Source organism: Pinus tabuliformis, chromosome 3_2 (assembly GCF_031772625.1).
Source record: "Pinus tabuliformis cultivar Carrire ecotype Pingquan chromosome 3_2, CPIR1, whole genome shotgun sequence".
Taxonomy (NCBI): domain Eukaryota; kingdom Viridiplantae; phylum Streptophyta; class Pinopsida; order Pinales; family Pinaceae; genus Pinus; species Pinus tabuliformis.
Window position 1 is genome coordinate 809,180,470 of NC_142302.1, and position 14,607 is coordinate 809,195,076.

Here is a 14,607-nt window from a genome sequence, read left to right on the forward strand (position 1 = left end):
ATTGATACACCTTCTACTTCTACTCCACCTAGTTCCAATCCCCTTCACATTGAGAGACCCAGTAATGAATCTATTATTCAGCCACCTCCCAAAGGTTTTCTTTGAAAATCATCCTATAATCTAAATGTGTGAGTTGCCCAACATTAAAATATTGTCGAAGACTTGGCTCAAGCGCCTTCGACAATGTCTACCTTGGTATTTCTCCAAACTTGTCAAATGTAGTGGAAATCATTACTATCTGCTATAGGAAGGGTTGAACCTACATATTCGAATTTTATCACTTTTGAATTGGAAAATCATGTTCCTCGTCTTCCCCATCAAATTTCATTTTTTATTCAAATTATTATTAAAGGAAAGATGATTCATCGAACTGTGATTGATGAGGTTTCTTCCACATGGGCCATTTCTGTTTCATGTTGGAAAGCCATCATCTCTCCACCCCTCAACCGATATCAAAACACCTTAGAATCCTTTGATGGCAGAGGATCTCGTCCTTATGGTATTCTCATGAGTTTTCCCATCACATTAGAAGGGAAAACTGTCTAATTGGAAGTAGAAGTTATGGATGCGGATATTAATTATAACCTTATGCTTGGAGGAAGTTGGACTCATGCCATGTTTTGTTTGGTTTCTTTTTTTTTTGTGTACTTCGTTTTCCTTGTGAAGGAAAAATAGTTAACGTTGACCAATTGGCCTTTTTTCTCTTCCCGACATTCCTTACGAGAGTGTGGGGTAGGTCTTTTTAGAGATTCCTCTCTTATGGGAATTTTTTCCCTGTCACCTATTCATGTCTCTTCTGTCAACATGATATCTAATTTTTACAATCCTTCGATCATTCCATCTCTTGATTAGGTTGATTCTTTAGGAGATGTTATCCCACTCAATCCTGTAGAATAAGCTTACCAAGCGATCGTTTTGGCTTTAACAACTACTTCTGAAAGTCATACTACTCTCATTATGCACCTATATGCGTATTCACAGTCTCCTTCACTTGGTTCTTGGGATTCTCCATATCCTTTGAACAAGACATTTCCTACTGATGAGAGTATCACTGAGATTATGTCTCTTTAGGAAATGCCCTAGAATGATGCTCATCATCTTTCCTCGTTTTTCCTAGTCTTGGTGAGATTTCATCGTGTCTAGATACCTTTTTTTCCCACATGCTTACCCATCCACTTCAAACACCCATCTTGGTGCATGAAGTTTTTTATGAAGGGAGCATGGGAAATATCACTGCTACCTTGCCCATTGACTTTTCAGTCAAACCTGAAATTGTCAACATTTTTTAAATAGAGGCATCTTTCTCTCACCATGAACTTAAGAGTTTCTTGCCTTCTTTCATGAGACCTTCTCACCGAGTCTCTAGTGTTCACCCATTATCATAATGGGGTATTCATCCTATGAACCGTAAAACTCACTCGCGCAAGGGGGCATGGGGGCATTGTCACTTATGTGTGTGATTCCACTATTTGGCTGAGTCGATGCTTACACGTCATGTCAATGGTGAAACTTTGATTTTATTCTATGTTGATCAATTACCCGAGTCTGAAAAATGGAATCCATTTGAAGAAGTATTATGCATGATCATCCATGTAAATACTTATTTACATTAGTGTGGAGTGTGATTTTGGTGTGTTAGTTTGCTTTTGCAAACATTTTCCTCTGCTTATCTCACTCTTTGCTTGGTTTGTAGATGTCATCCAACCATTACGTTAGTTTTGTTAATGGTGCTTGTCATAGTACATGGAATCTATCTTCCGCTGCATGGGAAATCTATGACCCTAATGGTGAGTTAGTGAATTTTCAAGGTATATGTTTAGGTCAAACAGCTAATAACATTACCGAATATAGTGTGGTCATCGAACTTTTGTTAGAAACCATCACTCTTAGAGTTAGGCAGTCAATTGTAAAAGTTGATTCTTAACTCATTGTACTACAATTTAATGAAAAATATTCAGTTAGAAACCCTCAAATTCTAAGAATGTATTTTTGTGTTCATTAATTGGAACAAAAATTGCTTTTATTACTTATCATCACATTCAAAGACGCATGAACAAATTAATAGATACTGTTATGAAACCAACTCAAGAAAAAGATAGAAAAGATAGATCAACGCCTTAGAATTCAGCCTCTTCAAGGGGGAAACCTCCTCTACATTACATAAATGAACAATTCGTGGATGATTCAAATGAAAAAACCTCATTTCTATATATAGGAGTCTAAGGAGTCACAATATAACCCAGCCAACCTAATAATAATAATATAAAGCAACAAAAATAACAATAGAGGGATTCTATGGGGCACAATAATAACAATATGTGGACAATAGGGGCACAACAATATTAATAAGGGATACAACTACAATAGTAATGGGGTAATCACTAGTATTATAGGGACCCAACTTGCCCCTCTCCTTCAAAACAGTGTTGTCCTCAATGTTTGAGTAGTTATGGATGCTTCTGTATAAAATTCTAATCCTCCCATGTGGAATCTTCAGCAAATAAGTTCTTCCACTTGATAAGATACTCTGAAATTGATCGATTTCGTAGCTGTCAAGTTCTTGTTTCTGTGACTGCTTCCGGTTCCAATATAATTTTTCCTTCGTTGTCAAGTTCTGGCAATATTGTTTGAACTGGGAGCTTGTCGCCTATAACCTTCTTTAAACCCTAAACATGGAAAACTGGGTGCAATCGAGAAGCTGCAGGAAGCTCCAATTTGTATGCCATAGTACCAATCTTTTGCAACACCTTGTACAGGCCATAATACTTGGGTGATAATTTATTATCCTTCTTAGCTTGCTTGAGGGACATTTGCTTATATGGTTGTAGCCGTAGGAATACCCAATCGCCTACATAAAAACTTCTTTCGCTGTGATGTTGATCTTCCTATTGTTTCATTATATTCTGTGCCAACATGAGGTTATCCTTTAAGAGTTGGAGGACTTGTTGTTGATGTTCGATGTGATGTTCCACTGCTTGAACATTAGAACTTTCTCTTAAAAATGATGTGATGGGCGGTGGCTGATATCCATAAAGTGCCATAAATGGGGTCATTTTTGTTGCTGTATGGAAGGAAGTGTTATACCACCATTCAGCCAGAGGCAACCATTTGACCCATTGTGTCTATTTATCAGATACAAAGCAACGAAGATATCCTTCCAAACATTTGTTTACTATCTCAGTTTTCCCATTAGATTGAGGATGATAAGGTGAGCTATGAGCTAACTGACTACCAAGACAAGAAAATAATTTTATCCAAAAATTTCCAGTGAAAATTGGATCTCTGTCAATTACAATAATCTTTAGGTTTCCATGTAGCTTTTGAATTGTTTCCATAAATGCAGTAGAAATTGTACTCACTTTAAATGGATGTGATAATGCACAAAAGTGTGCATACCTGGTAAGTCTGTCAACTACCACAATGATGACACTCTTTCCCTCAGACTTGGGTAAACCTGTGATAAAATCCATTGAAACCTCCTCCCAACGTTGGCTTGGAATGGATAAAGGTTGTAATAGACCCGATGTCTTAATTGTTTCAACTTTATTTTGTTGGAAAACCAAACATTTGCCACAAACTTTTGAATATCCGATTTAAGGCCATCCCAAAAAAATTCCTTCTTAACCCTGGGGTAAGTTTTGAAAAATCTTGAGTGCTCTCCTAAGGGAGAAGTGTGCAATTCCATAAGAATCTTTTGTTTTAGTTGGGAATTCTTACAGAGGTAAATGCGATCTTTGTACCATAACGAATCATTTTGCCAGCTAAATGTATCAGACGTACTGGAATCTTGTTGTAAATTTCGAATAAGTGCCCAAACTTCATCATTCTTCCATTCCTCCCTTGCTTCGTTTATCCAATCTGGTTGGATAATAGAAATGGTGCACAACAATGCTTCCACATCCTCATCCTTTCTTGAGAGTGCATCTGCCACCACATTTTGCTTCCCTTTTTTGTAGATGATTTCAAAGTCATAACCCAACATCTTTGTGACCCACTTTTGTTGCTCTTCAGAGGATAATCTTTGTTCTAAAAAGTATTTAAGGCTATCATGATCCGTTTTTACCTTGAAGTGTCTTCCCATTAGGTAGGGTCGCCATTTCTTAAGTGCATGGAGTATTGCCAACATTTCCTTCTCATAAATAGTTTTGTGTAAAAACTTTCCATTGATTGGACAACTTTCAAAAGTAATGGGTCTTTCATCTTGCATTAAAACAACACCAATTCCATTTCCTGAAGCATCACATTCCACAATAAAGGTTTTTGTGAAGTCCGGTGTAGCTAAGAGTGGTGCTTGGCACATTGCCTCTTTAAGATGTTCGAAGGCCTTTGTTGCTTCTGGAGTCCATGAAAATGCATCTTTCTTCAATAATGTTGTTAGAGGTGCTGCTATTCTCCCATAATTCTTAACAAACTTGCGATAATACCCTGTCAACCCAAGAAATCCTCGTAGATGCTTTATGGATGTGGGGATTTTCCATTCCTTAATGGCTTTAATTTTGCTAGGGTCTACCTTAACTCCTTCATGAGATACAATATGACCCAAATATTCCACCTCTTGTACTCCAAAGAAACATTTGGATCTTTTTGCATATAATTGTTTCTCCTCCAATAGTTGTAGCACCCTGTCAACATGTTCAACATGATCCTTCCAAGACTTGTTGTAGATTAGTATATCATCAAAAAATACTAACACAAATTTTCTAAGGAATGGTTTGAAAATGGAATTCATCAAACCTTGAAATGTTGAAGGTGCATTGGTAAGGCCAAAAGGCATGACCAAAAATTCATAATGACCCTCATGAGTTCTAAATTTTGTTTTCGCAATGTCTTCAGTCTTCATTTTGATTTGATGATATCCTGAATGAAGATCCAACTTGGTGAAGTAAATTGATCCATGCAATTCATCCAATAATTCATCAATGACAGGAATGGGAAACTTATCTTTAATAGTGAGCTTGTTGAGCTCCCTATAATCTAGACACATGTGCCATGATCCATCCTTCTTGTGCACCAATACTACTGGAGCAGAGAAAGAACTTTGACTTGGTTGAATTATACTAGCCTCTAGCATTTCTGCAACCATACGTTCAATTTCAATCTTTTGGGCATGGGGATATCTAAATGGCCTAATGTTTGGAGGAACAATTCCTGAAGTCAGATGAATAGCATGATCATCATCACGAATAGGTGGGAGACCTTTGGGAGTCTCAAATACCTTGGAATGATTTTGCAAGACTTTTTGGAGATATGGAGAAATAGATGATTCCAATGTGGAAACATCTAGCGAACATAATTGTGCAATTACACCTCTTTGTTCCTTTTTTAGAAGCTTTGTCATACCGTTAGAGCTGATTATCTTTCCCAGTTTCCCTGCAATACCCCTTAATTCAACATCCTTTCCTTCCACAAAAAATTTCATGAAAAGTTCTTGAAAAATTTAAAAGTTATTGTACCCAAGGATTGTAGCCATTGGACTCCTAGTAAAACATGACCACCTCCCATTGGAATGGAAAGCATTGGGCTAGTAAATACATATTCTCCCATGGATAGCTTAATATTATGGCACTTTCCATAGTAATTTATTGTTCCTCCATTTGCAACCATAACTTGACACTCTGGTGCTGGATATAAGAAGCAATTCAATTATTTTGCTACCTTACAATGAATAAAATTGTGGGTACTTCCTGAATCAATCAACACTATTACCTTTTTCTGCTTGATTTGTCCTTCTATCTTAGTTGTTTGAGGAGTGGTAATTCCCACCAATGCATTACAATAAAATGGTCGGATTCATTTCTTATTTAGCTAGGCTTTGTTCCTGGAGTATATCGTCTTCTTTTGACTTTTCTTGCTCCTTTTCTTCTTTGTCTTCACAATCTATGTAGAATAATTTCTTCTCAGCACACTTATGACCTTTAGTGTATTTGCTATCACAACTGTAACAAAGCCCTTTGGCTCTTTATTCTTCCAATTATTGTGGTTTCAACCTTATAGGTTGTGGAAGACTAGGGGCAACAACACTTCCATCTTTATAGTTGTGAGTGGTATGCTTCCTGGTTTCCATAATTTTGCTTTCCATTTTTCTTGCTAACCTGAATGCCTTCTCTAATGAATCAGGTTCCCAAAGGCGAACATCATGTTGGATATTATCCTTTAAAGTACCTATGAACACATCAATCCTATGCTCCTTTGGAATATTTTTTACCCTTATGTTCAATTTTTGGAACTCCTCAATGTGCTCCATTATTGAACACTTTTGTTTGAGACTTATCAATTGGCTAAAAAAGAGTGTTGATTTTTGTATCCTCATAATGCGCTGTCAATTCTTTCATAAAAATTGCCCAAGTGATAATTTGTTTACGAGAGAAAATCCGTTGATACCATACAAACTGATTTGGTTCCAAATATAAAGTTGCAATACAAACCTTTTGTGTGTTTTGCACATTATTGAGATCGAAAAATTTCTCCATCTGTAATATCCATGTTGTGGAATCCTTGCCATCAAACTTCCTCATATCAATTTTTGGAATATGGTGGGTCTTTGATCCCACATTAGAGTCTATGAAATCATGATTAACATTTCTTTTCTTCACATCATAAGTTTCCTTTACTACCTTTTCACCATTAGTAAGTATTTCTTGTAGAAAATTTGTCAAATCTGTCTTCAAATCTGCCATGTCTGTCTTCAAATTTGTCTTCAAATCTGCCATGTCTCTCTTCAAATATGTCTTCAAATATATCTTCATATCATCCATCTTAGCTTCCATGCCCTTTATCTTAGATTCCATGCCATTTATCTTAGCTTCTATTAGCTTTTGTGCAAGTGACACTTGTTGCACTTGGTCTTGTAATTTTGATATATAATGTAGCATTTCTTCCTCTTCTTCATGAGTCATGCTAGAGCTTTCAAGTTGCTTACTAGGTGTTTGCATTTTCTTTGCTTCGGGAATCAGTTACCAATAATAATGCTCTACTATGCCCTTTGAATTCCTTCAAAATATATTTTCAAACCAAGCTTAGGCAAAAATTTAAAAAATCTACACACCTTTTTTCACTTTGTAAGAGCTCGATATTGTCTCTAATGTATCTCTGATTTTCGAATCATCCAGTTCTAAAATTGAAACTTGCAGTAGCCCTCTGTGTCCTCTTTCCAATGCCCCCAGTCTGATCAAAATTGGATTCTCCAAGGAAGAGTTATGCGAAATCTCCCACAATGACCTGATTATAGACTAGTTCAGTAGAGAGGACTTGAACAATGTGCCACGAGTCATTGCTTTGACCTTTGGCTCTGAACAATATACAAAAGAAACTACAGTTCGTCCTATTTCTGTACCTTCTTACTAAATTTCAATCTAATGCTCAGAGAGAAAGTTATGATGATTTTCCCCAGGTCACCTATTTCGAATGTAATTCAGGAGTCTGCAAAAAGACCAACTTCCTCAGATCATATCTCTGCAAATATAGCGTGAAAAGCTTTGAAATTTGGACCCAAGGTTCAATGCAGTTTATTCTCAAAGGGTTTCTTGTTTTAGCTTCTGAAACATCACAAAAAAAAGTTATAGTGAAAATTCCAAGATGACCTATTTGGAGCAGCAAAACCCTAGAATCCAAAGCTCTGATACCAAATGTTATGAAACCAACTCAAGAAAAAGATAGAAAAGATAGATCAATGCCTTAGAATTCAGCCTCTTCGAGGGGCAACCTCCTTTACATTACATAAATGAACAATTCTTGGATTATTCAAATGACAAAATCTCCTTTCTATATATAGGAGTCTAAGGAGTCACAATATAACCCAGCCGACCTAACAATAATAACATAAAGCCACAAAAATAACAATAGAGGGATTCTATGGGGCACAGTAATAACAATATGGGGACAATACGGGCACGACAATATTAATAAGGGATACAACTACAATAGTATTGGGGTAATCACTAGTATTATAGGGACCCAACAGATGCATTGGCTAACTATGTGTTAGATAGACATTTGCGAAACTTTTAAATCATAGAACATCACAAATAATATATGGTAAACAAGAATATATATATATATATATATATACATGTGCATGAATAGCCAACTTCTAGTTTATTTTCTGCACTATGTAGGCTTGTAAAGCCATGTGTCTTGAAACACATTTTTTTTTTTTTGATGTAGAAAACTCTTTTGCAAACACTCACTATATATATATATATATATATATATATATATATATATATATATATATATATATATATATATATATATATATATATATATATATATATATATATATATATATAGTGAGTGTTTGCAAAAGCGTTTTCTACATCAAAACAAAAAAAATGTGTTTCAAGACACATGGCTTTACAAGCCTACATAGTGCAGAAAATAAACTAGAAGTTGGCTGTTCACGCACATGGTGCTCATGATAGCATGAGACAACTCTAATCATTCAACCCAACAACCGACGCAGTTTAGAGGCTACTCCTACTGTGTGCCTATGATAACAGAATGGAACCTCACCGATCGAGGCATACTCTAGAATTCCCCTGATTAAGCTTTCCAAGTTCTGCTCAACCTCGACAATGGGATCCACTCCTTCTACATATGGGGAATCGTCCTCCATTTGGTGCTACACTCACCTAGCTATTGGAGAAACTCCTAGAGGTCTCTCTGGTCCCATGTCTATACAATATTACAAATCGAATCTCAGTACACATAAAAAAATGATATAAATTTTTAAAAAATCTCCAAAAAATAGTTTTTTACCTAAATCAGTCCATTGTTCCCTTGGAGGAAGTGGAAGATCTGGATATCCTTAGAAATTTGTCCCTTCATAAACCCAATCATTGACCATGATTAGATGCAAACACACCCATCCAAAGAATGTTGGAGGGAAAGCCATTTTTTGACCTCCCCCATGTCGCGACATCCCCATCTTAGCATACATGAATCTCTAGGTGTTGGTGGATCCACTTCCAACCACTGGTAACGAAATAATGGCACACATTCTAGTATGAACATCACTAGAATAGATATGAAACCAAATTGTTTCAGATTTCCCCTCTTGAAATTGGTTAATTGGCATTTCATGCATGCCAATAAACCTTCACACCAGTTGAATACCATGGGATTTAGGCATTCCATCACGTATTGGAAGTGAGACTTTGATGCCTCGTATAATGCCTGTGCCCCTAATATTCGAGGCATAGTGTGTAGGATGGTTCACAATGGAATATTGTCGATGGTTTCTATGTTGATCTTCCTGCCATTACCCTTTTTGGCTCCTAGACATAGTATCGCAATGAGCATGTTCATGCTCTCTCCTCTAGATTGTGACCCAGATAGTTGTACTCGTTGTCCCTTTCTAGAAAACACAGTAATAAAGTAGATGTAGGTGATGTCTATTTCAAGCTCTTGGTACCCAAACATAAAAAGTTGGTGATCTACATCCTACAAACTAATTAAATGATGCAATAGTTCGGGTTGTTCTTTGATCCCGGGAATCATGAAGAATTTGAGTAGTCCACATGCTTGAAGGGTTTCGATACAATCATCATCATGCATTACCTGGTGGTCCTCAGCTTCATGACCCCTTTCTTTCCACTCGATCACCATTTTTCACTGGTTTTTCTTCAAAACATCAATAAACCAACATTTTATGAGCATCAGTGGAGAGAGAAATCAAGATTGTCTATTTTTCATGGAGGATTTTGTTTCAAATTTTTACCTTGGCACGAACACTTATGTTTCAAAATTTTTTCACGCTACCGACGTGAGTGCCTAATTGGCTTCAGGGTGAGCAATGCCACCCCGATGGGTGAAACCCACGCTAGTCACCCAGGATGTAAATTTTCTAAAAATCCTCCTCATAGCCTACTCTATAGATTAAAGTGCTTAAAATAACTTTTAAAATGAAGAGGAAGGATAGATTTATTACCTGTAACAAGCGTCTCGACAAATGGTGTCCTGAATTACTCATGTTCCTTGCTTGAAATTTGAGGTAAAATGAGGTTAAAATGCTCCCATAAGGGAAAATTCGTAAAATGGTAAAAATAATTTACTTTTTTTCCTTATTTATAGTTTTTAAATATTATTTTTACCAAATTAGGCCATATTTCACTCATTTTTTGATATTTTTTTTTTATCGAAAATGGTAATGTGTGTTTCCTTGTGCAACGATAAGTCATATCTTATAGACAATGATACTTTACTTTGAATGATTCAATGAGTTGTATTTTATCACTCTTTCGGACTTGTAAAACTAAACTAAAAAGATCTCCCTAGAGTCATATTTAAACTCTTTTCTGACTCTTGAAAAATGAAAATATTGTCAAGTACTTGTTGTTTCAAGCTCATAAAAGTAAATGAAATGACACCTAATCAGTGTAAGTTTAACCATTTTCTGGACTGAGATAGACTATTGTACAAAAAAGGAACACATTGATCGACTTGGTTAAGACGTTCTCTCAAATATTTTTTTCTACTTTTTCGGGTTCAAGAGACAAATTACAAAAAGGGACTTGATAGAGTTTTCTTTTCTACCTATTTTTCAAACACTCTAAACATGAAAAAGATGTCGAGTTTCCCCTCTGTCAGAATTGTAAAAATTAAACGATGCAAGACTTGTCATGATGACGAGATCGAGTTCCTCCTTCCTAGGGCTTGTAAAACTTAATAGGATGGATTCATTGGAAGGGTGAACTTATATGGTAATCATATGTTATCCCCTTCAATCTTGCGATAAAAAAATATATGGGGTATATGCCAGAAATGGTGTGGGAGAAAGTGAAAGTGTCCATCTTTTTTATCTTGTAAAGTTACCATGTCGCTCTTGAATATGACACACATCTGTTACTCATGTTGGGTTTGGGACATCCTCACTTCATCACTTGCCTTCTTAGGTTTGGGAAATCCATTTTGCCTCTCATTTGATCATACCATTCCATCATCATGACTTCTGATCCTATGTTTTGTCCAATGTTGCCAAACTCTGGAGTCATGTCACTGGTATGTTCAAGAGAAGTCCTATTTGTAGTTATTTACCGCCTGTACATTATCTGACTCTCTACTACAATCCTAAATCATACTCATCTACTCTACTACATCCTTTGATCCATGTCGATGATGTGGGATTCATTATGGCCCTCATTCAATGATCACTTCCCGTCGACTTCAGCTCATTATCCAAGAAGATGATCTAGAAACTCCCTTCTAGTACCTTAGAGCTTGCATGCCTCAATGGCAAGATTTTTGCATTCAACGACTGGCTCAGATCACTGACCTTCGATCAAATGACTTCATGGGTGTTTGACTTCGGTTACATTATTCACATTCGTGGATTTTGCTAATTTTACCTTGAGAGCCATTGTAATTATTGGTGGTTTCTCTCTTTCTTGTTAACAATTTACATCATTGACCGGTAATCAGGTGGTTTTCTATCATGTTCGACTTTGAAAAATCTATTCACATGTTAGAATTTGTAGACTGATCGGGTCAAGATGGAGCACAAGATCCTGGATTTTTTCTGATAGAATCTAGGTTGCATGGAGTTATGAGTCTTTCATGATTTTATACATGTATCTGCCAGACGAATGGCTACGATTGTACTGTGGGTCCGTATTTGTTATCCTTTATATTCGGATGGACGCAAGCATAACGAGGATCCTTACACATGATCCCTCATATTTGAATGGCTAAATCCATACCGCAGATTCATGTATCATTAGATGCCTATTCCTATATTGTTAAGCATGATCATAAGAGATTTTAGATATGTATATGTATATGCGTGATTTGTAGGTATGTTGATGGTGTTGTTCTCGTCCTTGCACTGAATTATAAAGCATCTCAGGCATCGCTCCCTGTTCTGCCTTCACGCTTTAGTGGGTATCTGTTACACAGTATTTTGTCATGTCTCCTGTTCACTTCCCGTGCCATATATTGGAGTGCCGAAACATTGAGTACTATGAAAAATATCCATCATGATATATAGACCAAAGCCTCCCTGAAGAATAAAAGGAAAACTGCCCTGAAATCATTCTCGAGAAAATGGCCTTAAAATCTAATTTCTGGCATCAACGCATTTTGCTCCACTGCCTTCCCATGTCAATGGTAGGTTGATAAGTTATACACTCCTAATGCTAGTATGGGTTTTCATAGGAAAGCTCTTGCTAGCCTCCTTTTGGCAGGTTTTCCAAGACTGGAGAAGAAGCATTGTGATCTAGAGGCTTTCACAATGACGAGCTGGATGTTGTTCATTGTGGATGTGGTCGAATTCCCCCAATATTACCCTTTGATATTATACCTATGAGCTTCCTTCTTGATCTATGGAGTTTCCTCTATCTTTTTTGAGGTCCTAACTCCCTCTCTCTTCCTATAAATTCACCCTCTTCCATTCCAAAATGGCTGGTCATGATTGCAACATCCCTGTGCCGAGAATATCCATACATGCTTCCCATTTCTATCTTGGAGAAGGAGTGCTTGAAGAGTCTTTTCTTGGACTTGGAAATCCACCCAAATGAAGGCCTCAACATCAAGGTATAAGTTGTATGCTTCCCTTTTCAGTTTCTTAATATATATAACTCTTTGTTCAGTTTCCATAAATGTTTGTGTTGATGCTTCATTTATCATAATGCTCCTTGATCTATTAAGTGGATTACATTCGAATTATGTTGGTTGCACTTTTATTCCCTTTTGTGTTCTTGTTTACTTGTTCAGGTATTCAAATAACATGAGCGGTGAGGATTAAGCCTGGGGGAGTGAGTGATTAAGATCTTCAACAAAGGAATACATCATAGCATCAGAACAAGGTAGGTCTGCTTCCTCTTATTTAATTTCGATTGTAGTCTAGGAAAGTGTGTTGTATATTTTATCATTTGCTGCTAGACCCACTCATTGGGATAGAGGGATCGTCTCTATCTGTAGAGAGGATTTTCCTTCACAAGACCTGTTCTAGTCTCAATCTTTAATTATCAGCTCTCAGATTTGTAATTTTAGCTAGCAGTTGTTGGACTACCTCTATTATAAATTCATTCGTACTAGGAGCATTTTTGCCCAAATGGACCCACAATTTTGGTGGGGATTCCATATGAGTCCTAGGCCCAAATCCTCATGTTGATCCTCCCAATGGAGTGATTCCTGCTACTCTTCTCATACTATTCTACTACCTCTTTGTGTAACAATGACACTTTCATTAATTCTCAATTGCCCAATTTGGCCTCAACTTTGTAGCCTGACTCTGATACCAATTGTAACACCCATACTTGGTTACAAAAAATGTAAAAACAAATCATGAAGTAAATAATGTCACTCTCATTATATCGTTGCAAGAACAAATGTAAAACTAGAATTAAATAAGTAACTTTACAATATAAAAAATGGTTTAATGCTATTGACAAACATGAATTATGAAAATTGATGTTGTTCAACCTTCCACAATGCATTTAGACCTTAGTTGATTGTTTACCCTGCTAAGGAAACCATGCTCATATGCGAAATTTATTAACCTAAGGTATATTTGGTTATTAAGTCTGACCTTCAGCTACTGAACAACGATTTTGGTTTAATCGAAGACATAATGTTATATGATACAAACCATTTGAAGTTTCTCTAATGTCACCTAGCCACCCAATCGAAAGACATATGGGAGCTTTCTACACGATTGACTCTCCAATGATCCATTGGTTGGTTTTAATTGAGAGATAGTTAGGGTATTACACCCTCCCAAACCTTCGTTGGAGTTTCATTCTATCGCCACTCTACAACCATTCTTTTTGTTGACCCTTGTGCGTACAATTCTTCCACATCTGGTGCTGCATGTTCAAAATTTGATCTCGGGTAAGTCTAGTGTCTTGTTTATAGCCATAGGTTGGGAGTTCACATTCACACTCATATCTGAGTTAGTTTTTTTATTTTATTTTTCACTTTGTGGATAGGTCGCTAAAGATAACTACTGAGTTGCACAATATTGGGAGTTGTCTATTGCAAGTAGTTAATGGTGACGATAAAACCCCCCTGTTTTTCTATTTTTCTTTGTTTAACAATGAATCTGAGAGGAGAAAGAAATTTTCTCATCCACAAGTTGACTGGCTCAAATGTTACATCACTTATACAAGTGAGCTAAATCTAATTCCAAGATATTCCTCTTTAATTGGTTGGGTACTCCTGTTGTATTCAAACTTGTGTATTTTACTATTTCCTCTTGTTATGGGTTATCTACAGGTATGATTTTCCCTTTTCTGGTGGCTCTATTCATTCAACAGGGATTCTTCTGAAGGAGTATGGTTTTTGTTGTTGGCTTCTTCCTACTAGGTACTTGTGGAAACCCGTTAGGGTTCGAAATATATGTTTAGAGTTTCACCTTCTCTTATGGCTCACACAGGCTTCTGTGTTAGGGATTTATTGTCATGTTTATTTCTTGGCACTCAAGGGTTTAGAACACATCATCTCCTATGGAGTTACCTCATGAGGCCTTTCGGTTACCTCAATTTTTAATCTTAGAAAAGAGTCTGTAGATGATTTGGGTTTTTAGATCCCATTGATTGTGTATAAATTCCATGGGTATGTATGGTTCTATTTTTTTTTTGGATTAATCTCTAAAAGTTGGCCTAGCCTGGT